Raw genomic sequence first — 13,897 nt, 5'->3', positions numbered from 1 at the left:
CTGAATAATTGAGGAATTCTGTCTATGGTGAGTGCTGATTTGGGACAAATGAGAGAACTATAGAGTTAAGATCATTGTTAAAATGGACAAATATTATTTTTTAGCATATTTTGCTGTTTCCTACCTGAGAGACTGAGTTTCTTCAGAGATATTTTGTTGGGAGCATGGCCAGTTTCATGTATTCTGTCTGTGATAGTGTGTGTCACATAAAATGGCAACATCGTAATTTTAAAAGGACCTGGAGTTGGAGTCTAAGATCACTGAAGAAGTCCATAGCATTTGGCACTATGTCTCTAGGATTGGAGGATTTGCTGAATAATCGGTGACCAACTTTGTGGCACATGCTGAGTTACTGGATCGCCTATTCAGTCCTTAAAAGTAAACTCAAACCTTATAACATACTCCTAATTTATAGATGTCAGGAGTGAAAGTGTACTTTTCATGCTACAATGTGGTGTGCAGATTTAAGAACATTAAAGCAGCAAGTGGTTGCCAAGTTCCAGAAGCCTAGTGCCTGGGCCACATTGACAGGTAACATCAAGGGTGACAGCCGAGCGCCTCTGGTTCTGGTCCCAAACGAATTCCCACATTCATAGGGTGGCTCGTGAAACCTGACTCAAGGCTATAAAAATTTCTTTCCATTTTGAGAAATCAATCCATAATGTTTGAAATGCTGAAATAGCAAAGCATCCCTGAAAAACATTTAAATTATATAATAATTATTCATGTTACAAAAATTACATACAATAGAAGTTATAAAGCGATAAGTAAAAACCCTTTCCCTCACTCCTGTGTTTTAACAGTTTCTTGAAGAACCTTCCATAATATCCATTTCCTTTTTCTTACTCATATTTTTATACTCCTTTTTAAAAATATTATTTTTGAAACGAATGTATGTTTTGAAACAATGTCATTTATGCACGATAATATATGTAGGACAACTTTCCACAGCTATGTGAGATGTAACCTGATTTTTTAAAACCAGCTTCTTTTTGACTATATAAGATGTAACAATATTTTTAACCAGCTTCCTTTTAACAGACGTTAGGATTTTTTTTCCAGATTTTTTCCTTCTTTTTTTTTTTTTTTTTTTGTATATTAATAGTACTGCTGTAGTATTGTTATAAATAGTCTCCCTGTACAAGTATTTTTGCTTGCATGTAAGAAGAAATCTGAAGGATCTAATCCTAGAACTCAATTTTCTGGGTCAAAAGCATGTGAGTTTTTTAATTTTGTTAGCTGTTGCCATTGTTCTTCAAAAATGTAGTACCAGTTTGCATCTCTCTGGTATATTTGAATGCCTGACCCCTCACACTCTTGATAATTATTGTCTGTCTATTAGCATCTCATTTTGATTTATATTTTCCAAGTTTTGAGTGAGTTTGAAGATATTTTCCAATGTTTACAGGTCATTTTTTATTTCTCAGTGAGTTGTCTGTAATCATTGCCCATTTTTCAATGGGTTGTCTTTTTCTAAACAATTTATAAAAACTGCATATTAATATTTGCTGCAAATATTTTCCATGGCTTATCATTGAATTTTTTTTATAATTGTTTATCTTTTTGGTTTGGCTTTTGCTTTCTAAAAATAAACCATGTTCTTTTTTTTTTTTTTTGGCTTCTAATTTATCTTCTGCTTTAAAATTTATTTGCAAAAACTTCACCCATGTTTTCTTTAAATATTTTTATACTTTCATGATTTAACTTTAAATGTGGTGTATCTGGAATTTATTTTGGCTTAAGGAATGAAGGTAGAGATCCAGGCTTACGTCTACCAGCTCTTGTCTCAACACTTTTTTAAGCAGTGTCTCTTCTTTTGTATAATGCTTAACTTGAAATTTCTGACTCATAAATGTATCGTTGTTATAGGACCATCACCATAAAACAAGATGGAGTTGAATTGAGAAAGCTGCTTGTATGCTTAGGATTCCCATAAAAGTTAAGAATACAACAAAACTACAAGGGACAAACAGTTTCTGTTTTTTAAAAAAAACATAGAATTCTTATGGTTTCTGCTTAGATTAGGAGATAAGAGGTATATGTATCAGAAGGGAGATCTTAGAATCTGTAAAGTGCTAGGAGCAAAAAGTAAACTTCTAAGAAGAGACCACAATGTTCAATAATTAGGTTGCAGGTTGACCCCTAGTGTAGTGTGAGGCATAACTCTTTCTGTAAAAAATTCAGTCTAAACTAAGAAAATGATTTTTATGATATTGTATTTTACAGGTTGGTTTTTAGCTCAGCGGTTCCTTTAACTCAAGCTCTTCCTGCTTAAGAATCACTCTCGCGAGATTGTCTTTTATATTAGATGTTCTTAGACAAATAGGCATTGTTTTATGGAAATTTAATTCTGATTTGTTGAAATTTATAATAAATTTACTGGAATTCTCTGATCTGATTAAATGGGAGACCTCAATGTAACATTCCTAGGGTGACAAATGGAGTTAAGTAATTAGTTTGACTTGAGACTGAGTATGAGTTACTTGCCTTAATAAGCTATAAAGCATGTCTTCTAAGTATCAAAATCTCATACATTATCATTTAAGGCCTTGACCAAAGAGGAGGGTAGTGAAAATTGTGGAATTCAAAGAACTAGTGTCACGGTATTTGTCGTTATTACTTTCTTAGGGTTGGATGGATTGGTTCACGGAAATGATAGGACTGTAGCTTGTGTAACAAAAATATACTGTGACTCAAGCAAAAATAGGGAAATGAAACTGTGGCTGTAGCATGGATGAAAGATCTGAGTTTTGGAAAAGCAAATGAAACCTCTCATCTACTTTTTAGTTTTTGCTAAAGAGTGGCAGCAAATGTGAGTTGAGAAGAGCTATGGGCTGAATGATAGGTTCTCTTTGTTGATGCAGGACCAATTTGGGATTTATAGATGAGTGAATGTTTAAGGCTTACAGTAGAAAAAGTACATCTATCAGTTATGTATTTTCTTTAATTTATTACAACTGAAAACAACAGGGATCTGTGACATCCGTAGTAAAGGAGGTAGAATTGACTATTTACAAGACCAGCATACAGTTTTCCTTGATTAAAATTTGAATGCATCAAAATATAAAATTTACAGAGTTATCTTATGAACATTAGTGGGAAACGAATTCTCAAAGCCTATTGATTTTGTTTTTAATCTTTTCTCTTGAGGCAAACCATAACCTAAAACCTAGATATGACCCAAAACAGTGTTCTTTTTTAGGCTAAATATTTAAACTTAAATTATAATTTATTACTATAAATAGTTCTGAGACCCATAAATTTCAGAGTCAAACCGTTTAGCTTTGTAACATTATCTAGATACTACATTTAGTTGGATTTCACATGAAAAATTATGGAAGATAAGCTAACTCGGAAATGTATTTACTCTCTATTTAAGGTGAACATAGAGCTTAAACTGAGTCACATGCCTGTATTTTGATGTCTTTTGGTAATGTTCCATATTCCCACAAAATTAAAGAATTTCACTGGTGTACATAGAACCAACCAGTGAAGAAACGCAAAACATCCATCAGTAACGTTAGTATAGCCTAGAGTCATGATTTATTAAATCTAATTAATTTAATAGTTATATATGAATGGTATAAAAATTCATAAGACATTTGTTTTTGTTACATTATAATTAGGGCCAATTTTTAAGTGTAACTTTTGAGCAAAGTTTCTGAATTTTATAGTTTCAATTGAATGAAGTACTCTTAAGTGATTTTTTTGAAGGTGTTTGGCTGATTTAACCTTACAAAATAGTCTGAGACATTTATATTTGGGGTTAAAACTACCATTGCTCTCCAAATGAAGGAGAATTGGTTTTTAGGATCATCATAGGATTTTCAAAACATAAGCTTCACACTAAACAGACCAAATGATGACTGGAGGTCGGTCGCTTGCAGCATAAGATTTAGGTTTCTCAGTGGATTTTGTTTTAAATCCTAGTCTTATTTCATTGTCGTTTAATATATACTGCCTTCCTTCCTCTCATGGAAACATAGTAGCCCTTATTTTCCGTTTCGTCAGCATCATAGCTCAGACTTGGGACCAAGAATTTGGAAATAGAAGGCTGGGGCTTCACTTGCTGAGATTCAGAACCCCTCTTTCATAGTCAGCATTTGACTTCCAGCGCTTAGAAACATTCAGTATTTGTCGAATGAGAGAATGCCTTACTTTGATTGTAGGAACAGGTTAGTCATATACTACTAGCATTGCTGTTGGAACTAGGAATTCCAAATATAAAAATATAATTCTCTGGCTAAACCATTGTTCTGGTTCAGTATTACACTTTCTTTTCTTGGCTCGTTTTGTATGCATAAAGTTGCTGTCTAACGTCATTAGCTTCATTACTAATGTTGTTATATTTAACTCTAAAAAGAATGAACATTTTATAATCTCAGAACGTGACTAAAATACTATTCTAGCTTTGTAGAACCACCTTGGAATTAAGTTGTCGTTGTTAAACCCAGCAGCCGATGGGATGAGAAGAGAGCACCCTTCCATTCTAAATAGGGTTGTGATGCCCTGGATAGAAATATGTACATTTTCATCTTTCTGTGATAAAAATGGCTTCTAGTAGTTTATATTGTAGTGTCATGTTAGAGATTTCATTCCATGGTCATTTGTTCATTCACATGTATTTTTATTTTTAGCTCTAAGCGAAAGACATGAGGCCTAAGACTGACAATGAGGTTGTTTTGAGGCCATCTGATTTCTGACTAGAAGGTGTGCGATCGCCTCGTCCTGAAACCACTTCAGACACAATGGTAATGGCAAAACCTAAGAGAAAGAGAGGCCTTCATGTTTTTCCATGCCTGTTCTCCTACCCCAATTCTTTCCTTTTTTAAGTTTAAAAAAATTTTTTTAAGTTGTGAACAAAAGGTATTAAACAACATGCCGACATGTAAAACATGTCCTGACTAAACTGGTTCAAATGTTTAACAAAAGGACTAATTGTATATATACACCTGCATATTAATTAATAAACCTTTTAGAGTTGTTTAAACATGCTTTTTTAAAAAGTGAGCTCTACTGAGCTACTTAACAAGCAACAAAATGTTTATATGAAAACACCTGAGCCATTTGGAATTTGCAGATTGAAATCCTTTTCTTCCTTTGAAATCCAGTAGGGTTTGCTCTTTAAAAGGGGCTCTAAATTTAATAAATTTTTCAGACTAGAAAGTAAGGATTCTTGCCACAAATTTCTTTTTCTGTCATGAAGAATTTTGATGTTTTATGTATGTGTGGGTGTGTTTTATTTTTAAAGTGTAAAGTGCTTGTTAAGAATGTTAGTTGTATCAGTTAACTCTGCTTTAATTATCAACTGCATCTTAGTTCAAAATATATTTAGCAGTTGAAGGTAATAGCACTTTTTTTCATTATAGTGAAACTTTTTGGGGGGAGTGGGGTAGGGACTTCTCTTTATTAAGTTTATTCCATGGACCATGTTCTGTTAAACATGTTAATGTAGCCATGCTCACAAGGCTTAATTTCCCTGGAATAGAATTTCTTATAGGTCCTTTGCCCAAGTTCAGATTTTATACTAACCTGTGTTTTAGAATAAGTAGTTTTTTATGTTATTTCATTCCTGTACTACATGTAACAGTGTTAATAGCAAAAATAATTTCACAAATTGACTTATATTTAGCCTCAATTATCTATTTGTTTAATTGATGAGATGCTAAGAAAATATAATCATCCTATTCTAGAGGATAATACACAGGGCAAATTTTAAGGAAGTGGCAACATTACTATGTATTTTTTAAGTAAGGCTTATTTTTGTTTTCTTCTAGAGGCTCAGTTGTCTCTATAGTTCTGTACATGACCTCATTTCTCTCCAAACAGTATTTTCTTACAAACAGTATTACAAATAGTATTTTACAAACAGTATTTTCTCAAATGTTGAGAGTGACTTAAAATTTATAAAATTTTTTTTATTAGAGTATGTGGCTTTCTGCGATGACAGACTTATTCACATATGTGAATCTAGGCACTGTTTAGTTTGAGTAGAATGAATTTATATCTGTATCTCAATTTATACTTAAATAAGCCCGCCTACTCTTGTTCTAAAGAAAAACAATGTACAGTAGGTTACTTTACCATATTTCCTGATGTGTTTTATTCTTCTGGAAATGTGAACTCTGAACTCTTAATTTTCTATGGAAAAATTAATGAAATAGGCTGGTGTAAATAGCATGATTCTTAAGCCTATTGTAGAAGAATTCTTCATATAGTTCACTTTTGTGTATTAATGTTTTAATGAGAAACGATTATTTGTTGTTTTTATTTTTTAAAAATTCTTATTACTTATATTTATCCCAACAAAATTGGTTTTTCTTTTACAAATAATAGATTGACCCTTTTTGAGGTTGGGACTTTGAAGGTCATCTTTCTTACTTCAGATGCTTAAAGTTAATGATTTTAACCACTATCAATTGGCTAAAAACATAGTTTTTAGAGGTATGAGTTATACAAGAACAAAATCAGTTATTTATGCACCTTAATGAATGTCTATCACCATAATGGTAGTTTTTAAAATAAAGACAAAGGTACTGTTACTTTAATTTAAAGCCTGAAATTGTAAGTGTAAAGATATTTTGACCCAGTAAGTATTAAATAGGTGATATGTATGAGTATAGTTTAATATTTATTTTCTTATAAACTGCCTTGTTTTTAAGCAAAACTTTAGTATTATACTTAAGAACTTATAACTGTAAGCCAAGAAAAAAAAAACATTAACTTTAGAAAGTCTTTTGCTTTTGACATTGTTTAATTTTTTTTCCTTTTTGTTTTTTAGGTTTGCAATTTTTTTTGGTGATGGCATGTTCAGAATCTTGGATCCCTAAGTTGAATATGTTGGAAATATTTAGGAACCCTGGAAATTGTTGTTTTTGCATATATAATGACTCAGTAGGTAAATCAGTAGATATAATAAAAAGTATATAAAAGAATAGGTTTATAAGTCTGTATTTCTAAGTTGGCATGCATGTCTCAAATTCTCGGCTGTCAGTATTAATGTCGTACCCCAGAGACAGTTATCTTTTGAAGATCTGAGGATTTTTATGGGCCTCATATTTTCCCAGACAGTTGATATAATCCTCCCATGTCGATTTGGTCAGCTTCTTTTTTTTTCTACCTACTTTGCTAGTGTAGCTTACTTAGAGCAGAGATAATTACTTATGAGGAAGAGGGAAGAGAAAAAAATCATGAAGTGGAAATCCTAAAGGTAGTAATTATAAAATTTCAACCTGGAAGTGGCCTCAGAATGGTCTGTGTTTAGAATATGCAAATTATACCCAAATTATACCCAAATTGCTTATGGCAATTGCTGTCAATTTTTGAAATAGATACTGTTACGCAGCACAAGTGCTAATGAGGAGGGAAGAGAGCAGTTCATTTTCACCTCCCTCTCCTCCCTATTGTTGAGTGAATGAATTCCTGGATAGTAAAATGGCCAAAGGGCAGATAGTGTGAATGAAGAGGAGAAGGAACAAAACTTTAAGCCCAAGGATTATTTCCCCTTAAAAAAATTGAAAGTTGGCTGCATTCCATGTACCTCAACACACTTTTAAAACTAGGCTGCTTTCATGTAGACCCAGAACTTGAACTTGGGCATTCTTAGCCATAGGAATGGATGGAGACCTGTATCTCATGTGATACCATACAGTCTGTGGGTGACCGGAGTGCCATTGTCCATGGTTTTCTTTTTCTCTGCCCTATTCTTGCTGGAATTAAGAGATGTGAGGAACAATCTGGGGCAGATAGTTATTTTGATGGTCAAATGTGACTGCCTCTTTACTCTTTTGACCACAACTGGGGAAAGATTGATTTTTATGGCCATAACCAGAGCAAGTTGAAAAAGACTCAGAAGGAAAGGATGAGGAGAATTCAAGGAACTATAGAGACTGAGTGGTAGGTAGCTCAACAGAGTAGAATGTTAGTTAGTTTTATTGCTGTTAGTTTATCATTGTTAGATTATCCTATATTACTAATATCCTATATTAGTAATATAGAAATAGCTGTATAAAAGAAATTTTTTTAAAAATAACATTTCTGTTAAAAGGCTTTTAGAAACTAAATCAGCTACACCATAACTATCACCCTTCCCCTTTGCTTTGCTTTCCTTTAAAGGGAATCGGCTGACAGATATTTAATATATGGCACAATGAAAATGTTAGATTTTTTTAAAATCAAGTTATATTTTTATTTTAAATGTATATTGTCTATTTAGCTGCTTTTCCCTATTACAACTGGCTTTTTAAAAACTTTCCTTCTGTGATACTTTTGTCAATAGAGGTATTTCCTCTTAGCCAATTCTAGCCACAGTATTGACTGGGCCTGAGCATTTGATATGCCCAGAAGGAATTAGACAGGCAGGAAAAAACTTGGTCCCTCCTAGAATTAATATTTTAAAGACCTTCTTAGATTCTGAACACTGAGTACAAATGAATGAGACCCAAGAGAGGGAAAAATTTAAGAGCTTAAGAATAAAAAATGATGGTGGGGGATGGAGTGTGTACTCTTAAGTAACCTAAGAGAAGGGAATCGTTTTCCTGGAATTAGGAGGTAGTGTGCGGAACCCCGGGGACAGTGGGTATTGTGATCTTAGTTCGAGTAATTCACACTAGTGCGGTAGTATTTTAAGGATCGTGGCAGGTGATCTTGGGAAACACTGATGCATTTCCTGACAGTGGATTTGATTTCGTTCTGGTATGTTATAAGTGTACTGTGTGACTCAAAGATGAACTTAATTCAAAATAAATATCTTAGCTGTCAGAGAAAAAACTATAAAAATGAGTCTTTTGTCCGTTGTATAACTTTCGAAAATAATGTAGAATACTGAGTATATAGTACAGAATTAATAACATGAATTCAATTAGTAGTTCATGTATGCTTTCCAGAAACTTCTAAATAAAACCTTAAATTTGTTTAATGTTGGCCTCAGTTGTACTAAACAGTATTTTAGTACATGTCTCATGGGAAAATATGCATCTTCTTGGGTCACCACACTTAGTCTGTCATATCACTGTGAGAATTCAGAAATCTGACTCAATTTATCCAAGGATGAACGGGTCTTTGTAAGTTGGGTACAGTAAGTACGTATGAACGGGCACACAGAAAAAGTGAGCCTTGAAGAATGGTTCTTTGTATTTTGGAAGTTTTAGACCAAAATCCGAAGAAAGCTACGGATCCTTTCCCCAACCAGACTGCAACTTCTGAGGGGAAAGGGACAGCCCTTCATTGTCAGGCCAGGAAGCCCTGATCTAAATGATCATCTTCACGTCTGACCTGGCTCTGACTTTGTTGTCACTTTCCAATAGTGGTTCTCTATCACCTTTGAATAAAGCATCAGATCTTTACGGTCGCTTACTGCCTCACACGTTGAACATTAGCCATAAGTTTAGAGCTTTGTCATAATGGAACAAAAACACCCCGCCAAGCGCTTCCACCCAAGCGAAAGTGGTGAAAAGAGCCACGCCCTCCTCGGTGGTGCCACCTCCTGCTAATGCAGGGCGCCCGTTTCATGGTAATTTGATTGTTAATGTTTTGTTTTTAAAAGTGAGCGTGTTTCTTCTAAAATTTTTAATTATTATAAAAGGTTTTTACCTCTTTTTTCATGTCTTAGGATATCAAATCCGTGGTTTAAAATGTGTACTTGAAATTAACATAGTGACTTGAAATTTGGAATTTTGTTATTTTGTGATTCTGAAATTTGTAGCACATTTTCAGGAAAACTGTTGAGATTCCCGGGTAATTTGTTCTTTGTTTCTTTCAAGTTTCCTGAATGTATTATTATTTCTGAATTTTATTAGTCCATTTATAAGTTTAGAGAAAACTCTTCAGTTCATATGTTGACACAAAATGGATGAATTTGATTTATATTATTAGAAATGTGTTTTGACAAAAATTTCCATTTGAGTGGCTCTAATCTCCAGATTGGAATCTCAGATCACCTGCTTGTTATGTCATTCATTGGGACTTTTCTGCATAATACTGCTTCACTGAGAAGTCATCCTTGAAAAATAAAGATATCCGAAGAAACTTATTTTGGGACTGAGTAGAGAGATTGAAGAGCATCATCAACTTGACAACACAGAACACTCTGGAAACATCCTAGACTGTATTGCTTTTGTACTTGAAACACAATTTGACTGTCTTATGAATTGGACCTATAGATATAAAACAGCCTCATAAAATGTATCTTTAACATAAGAAGAACACAAGTCTAGCCTTTAAAACACTTCTGTCAGTGCAGTCTACTCCTGATTAATTACATTGGTGGAGGAGAACCTGATCATTCATCTTGTCTGAAAGTTAGACAGTCACGTATTCTGGGTTTGAAGGTGTTTTGTATTTCTTTTTGGAATGTAGTATTTGGGGCTTTTACAACGTGTGCCTCACAATTTCACGTTCCCTGGGAGAGGAGCTTGAGTTAATCCATGTCCCGATACTTGTTCTCTGTCCTCTTTTGTACTGTCGACTTAAATGTAGGGGAAATATCGAGTGTATAGGATTCCAAAACTGACTAGAATCCTGTTAGGTTTATCCTGCTTACCCTCCCCACGTAATTTTGTTGCATTTCCTTTCCACCTCTAATAAATGCTGCCCAATTTTAGTCCCTTTGTTAGGTCGAGATAGAATTGTAACCACACTGTCGAGGCTTCTTCCTCCTGTTGTCCTGTTTCATTCTGCCTTCGATGGGAGGTATTCAGTTGCCACTTGTGTCTTTTCATTTCCATGTTCCTTTCTGCATGTTCTTATGGGGAAATAAAATAGGTCTAGATTTAGAGATATTGGCTATCCAGCGTTTGCATATAAAAATTCATAGCACTGTATTTAAAATTTAGCTTTTTAGCTGTGGTGTTGACAGTAGTCTCCATTGGTCATCTGCTCAGTGCTGGACACTGCTGGATGTGGTTGTCTACTCTTCTTCTCCACCACCCTGTTCTCTTGAGGCCAGGAATGAACCTCTTCATGCATCAGGCAGGGGAAGAACCAGAACTGACTTCTATGTAAAATAAAGCTTGCTAGTTCTAGAGTCATGAGTTAATGAGATAATTAAAGAGATCCATGTGTTCCCCCTGGATGCTAGTAAAAACAAATCACGTGCAGAGGGAAGTGATCAAGTCAGTGAGATTTTGAAAGCAAGATTTGTCCAAAAAAAAAAAAAATCCAAATTTTAGGTTAACCTAGAGGAACCCACATTGACTATTCAGGTATGTCTTTGAAAAATAGCATACTCCTTTAAAAACATTACCAAATTACCTGACACATTCAAAATATGATATTCTAAAAAATTTTTTACACAGAATTTTTCAGAAGCACGTGCAAATATGTTTGTGTAAAAGTATGTACGATATATAATCACTTTCTGACTCTTGCTCTAATAAAAAACTTTTAAATGGTCTCATTGTTTAAGAGCTAATAGCTTGAAATTATTCTCAGTAAAATTTTACAGCATATGATACTATATTTTACTTTTCATGTTAATGTACACGTATCTTTAAAAGATGCTTAGAATTGTTTGTTTTCTACATGTAAAAATACTGTAAACAAGGTCCATGTCTCCAGTAAGAGTTTCTGAACTTTTGGCTGTAATTACTAGGTGATTGGGCTGAGGCCGGCTGGAAATGCATGTTGAGCTTTTCTATGTATGTGGCAAACTCTGTGCAAATAAAGTAGCTTTGTACTCTGAAGGAGATTTTAGTAATTAAATTTTTGTTCAATAAAATGTGTGCGAGTTAAAGTTAAGTACGTGCTGCGAGCTAAGGAAATGAACAAATGATCTATAAATGTGATGGTCTAAGTTAGTGGTTTGCAACCTTTTTCTATCCAAGTTAACAGTGGTAGTGAGTCGGTAGGAATGGAGTGAGGGCGAGATATGTAGTTTGAAGGAGAAAGAAAGACTCCCACCCTGGGATCAGTGGTGTGGGTCATTGTGTGCAAGCTGTGCCCCATGGACCTGAACCCGAGGTCAAAGAAGCCTGGTACTAGAAGTCTGTCCCCGCAATTTCTGAATGACCAGCAGAGGATAGGTGTCGATTTGAGGCAAACTAGGAAAAAGAAAAATAAGGACAGTCTTGAGACTTCAAATTGATTTCCATTTCAAAAATTATTCTTTACACTTCTATGTCCTTTCTACAACATGCCTTTATTTGGTAAAATAATAAGCTTGCCATCCCAAATTAGTTTTCTAAAGATATCTTTAAAACTTTTTATTGGTCTGTGAAATCAAAGGCTGGGAGTGCTGTTTCTTGGAACTGTGAACATTAGTATAAGGCCCCAGTTGTTTGTCCCACAATCCATAACTCACAGGACACTGATTAAGGTGCCAGAGAACAGTGTGGGAAAGTTTAGGTAATTAGCATGTCTGTATGATAGAAGTCATTGTCTTAAAAAAAAAAAAAAACTTACGGTAATAGTAAAAAGAACGGCTAAGTATTCTGTTTCAACCAGTGGTTGTCTGAAAATCTCTCAAAGACAGTTCCAATAGTTTTGTGCGAAAAAGAACTGACACCTCAGACAATTCAAAGGTCCACTACCACACAGATTTTAAGGAAATCATTTATACTGCCTTGCAGATAATTTTTCAATCTGTAAAATAGTCACCAACCTGCAAACAATTCTACACTGATGACCAGAAACAATGCAATTAGAACTGATTTTATTTCTGCTTATCTGTAACATTGAGTTTAAGATTGTATGCCATAGTCTTGTGTGACTACACTAGTTTTTATTAATTAGCTTTGAAGAACTGGACAAAAGCATCCTGGAGGAAGAGAAACTAAGGATGAATCCGTGCTGTATTTGGGCTGTTTGGTGATCACCTTTTAGCTTCCCAATGAAAGGGCATTTTTCAGAAAAATGTAAGCTAAATAATACCAGTTCTTATATCTCGTCACCTTTGTCTAGCCGCCATGCTAAGTAAGACAAAAAATGTGTCAAGGAGCGAATTTCTAGGAAATACGATTTCTTCCTTTGGCATCTTTAAGATGAAGGTTCTTCCTTCCTAAATGGGCGCTTGTAGGCAGGTTCAGAGGAAGTTGGTAATCTCAGAGGGTCATGGTGTACAGTTCTCCAAGGTACCTCTCTCTATCTCTGGGGATATTGCAAAATTCTTACTGAATTGCTCATTAGAGAAATCTTGCCACATTCTACAATAAGGGTTTTCCTTAGAGACTTTTTCTTCGGAGACCCAACTTTGAATTATTATACCCCCGGCTATGATTAGTGAGGCAGACACCTACTTTCTGTATTCACTGGGACTCAGAAGCAAGAATGAAATTACTAAATAGAATGAAATTGGTTGGAGGGATATTTTGGACTTGATTTGCTATATGCTGTGCATCCTTTCCCTCGGGTAGAAAACTATTAGCAAGGGCTTTTAAATTTCTCAAGAGTGGAAGGCATTACTTTCCATTAAATTTTTGGATTAAACGTTTTGAGCATTCTCCATTTTGTAGGAGAGAAGAGATTATATAAATTGATATAGATTGAAAACATTTCACCAAAAATATGACCAAAAATTGTGGTAGATTTTGAATTTTGTATTTTGAAGAGAGAGCATGCACGGTGATAAGCAGGGAATTTATTTTATTTTTCTCTCTAATATCTCATTCTCCAAACCAAGTTACAGTTTTAGTCAAATAATGAGTCAGAAGTTTTCTCTTAGGAATTAGGATCTTCAGTTTGTGGGTGGCTCTCAGTAGCCTCTCCAGGCTTCATTTTGATTTTAGAAAACCACATCACAGAATGAGTTATGCAATTTCAAATTTATGGAATCTTCTAGAAAATATTCACATCATTGTAGTTTTCCCACTTTCAGAAATGAGGAATGATTCTTAAATACTAAGCCCAATGAAGATAAAAGTGTGGTTCGTGGCTTGCTCAGTCTATGCCTCCACCAGTGCTT

General features: G+C 34.4%; 1 protein-coding gene and 1 long non-coding RNA gene across 3 annotated transcripts in view; both read left to right on the top strand.

Moving 5' to 3' along the window:
* The window catches only part of LOC107195279, a 48,227-nt gene extending 36,546 nt beyond the window's left edge, over nt 1–11,681 (top strand). Inside the window, exons 1-3 of one of the 2 annotated variants that reach the window (XR_003044562.1) lie at nt 1–27; nt 4,638–4,751; nt 6,782–11,681. This is a non-coding gene — a long non-coding RNA (uncharacterized LOC107195279). The remainder of the gene's footprint in view (nt 28–4,637; nt 4,752–6,781) is intronic. The other variant, XR_003044561.1, reaches the window with a different exon arrangement.
* Nucleotides 1–13,897, top strand: part of XKR6 (XK related 6) — a gene marked incomplete at its 5' end in the record, with an annotated part of 249,686 nt that overhangs the window by 67,246 nt on the left and 168,543 nt on the right.

Source organism: Pteropus alecto, unplaced genomic scaffold (assembly GCF_000325575.1).
Source record: "Pteropus alecto unplaced genomic scaffold, ASM32557v1 scaffold50, whole genome shotgun sequence".
Taxonomy (NCBI): domain Eukaryota; kingdom Metazoa; phylum Chordata; class Mammalia; order Chiroptera; family Pteropodidae; genus Pteropus; species Pteropus alecto.
This window is presented reverse-complemented; position numbering and strand designations above follow the sequence as displayed.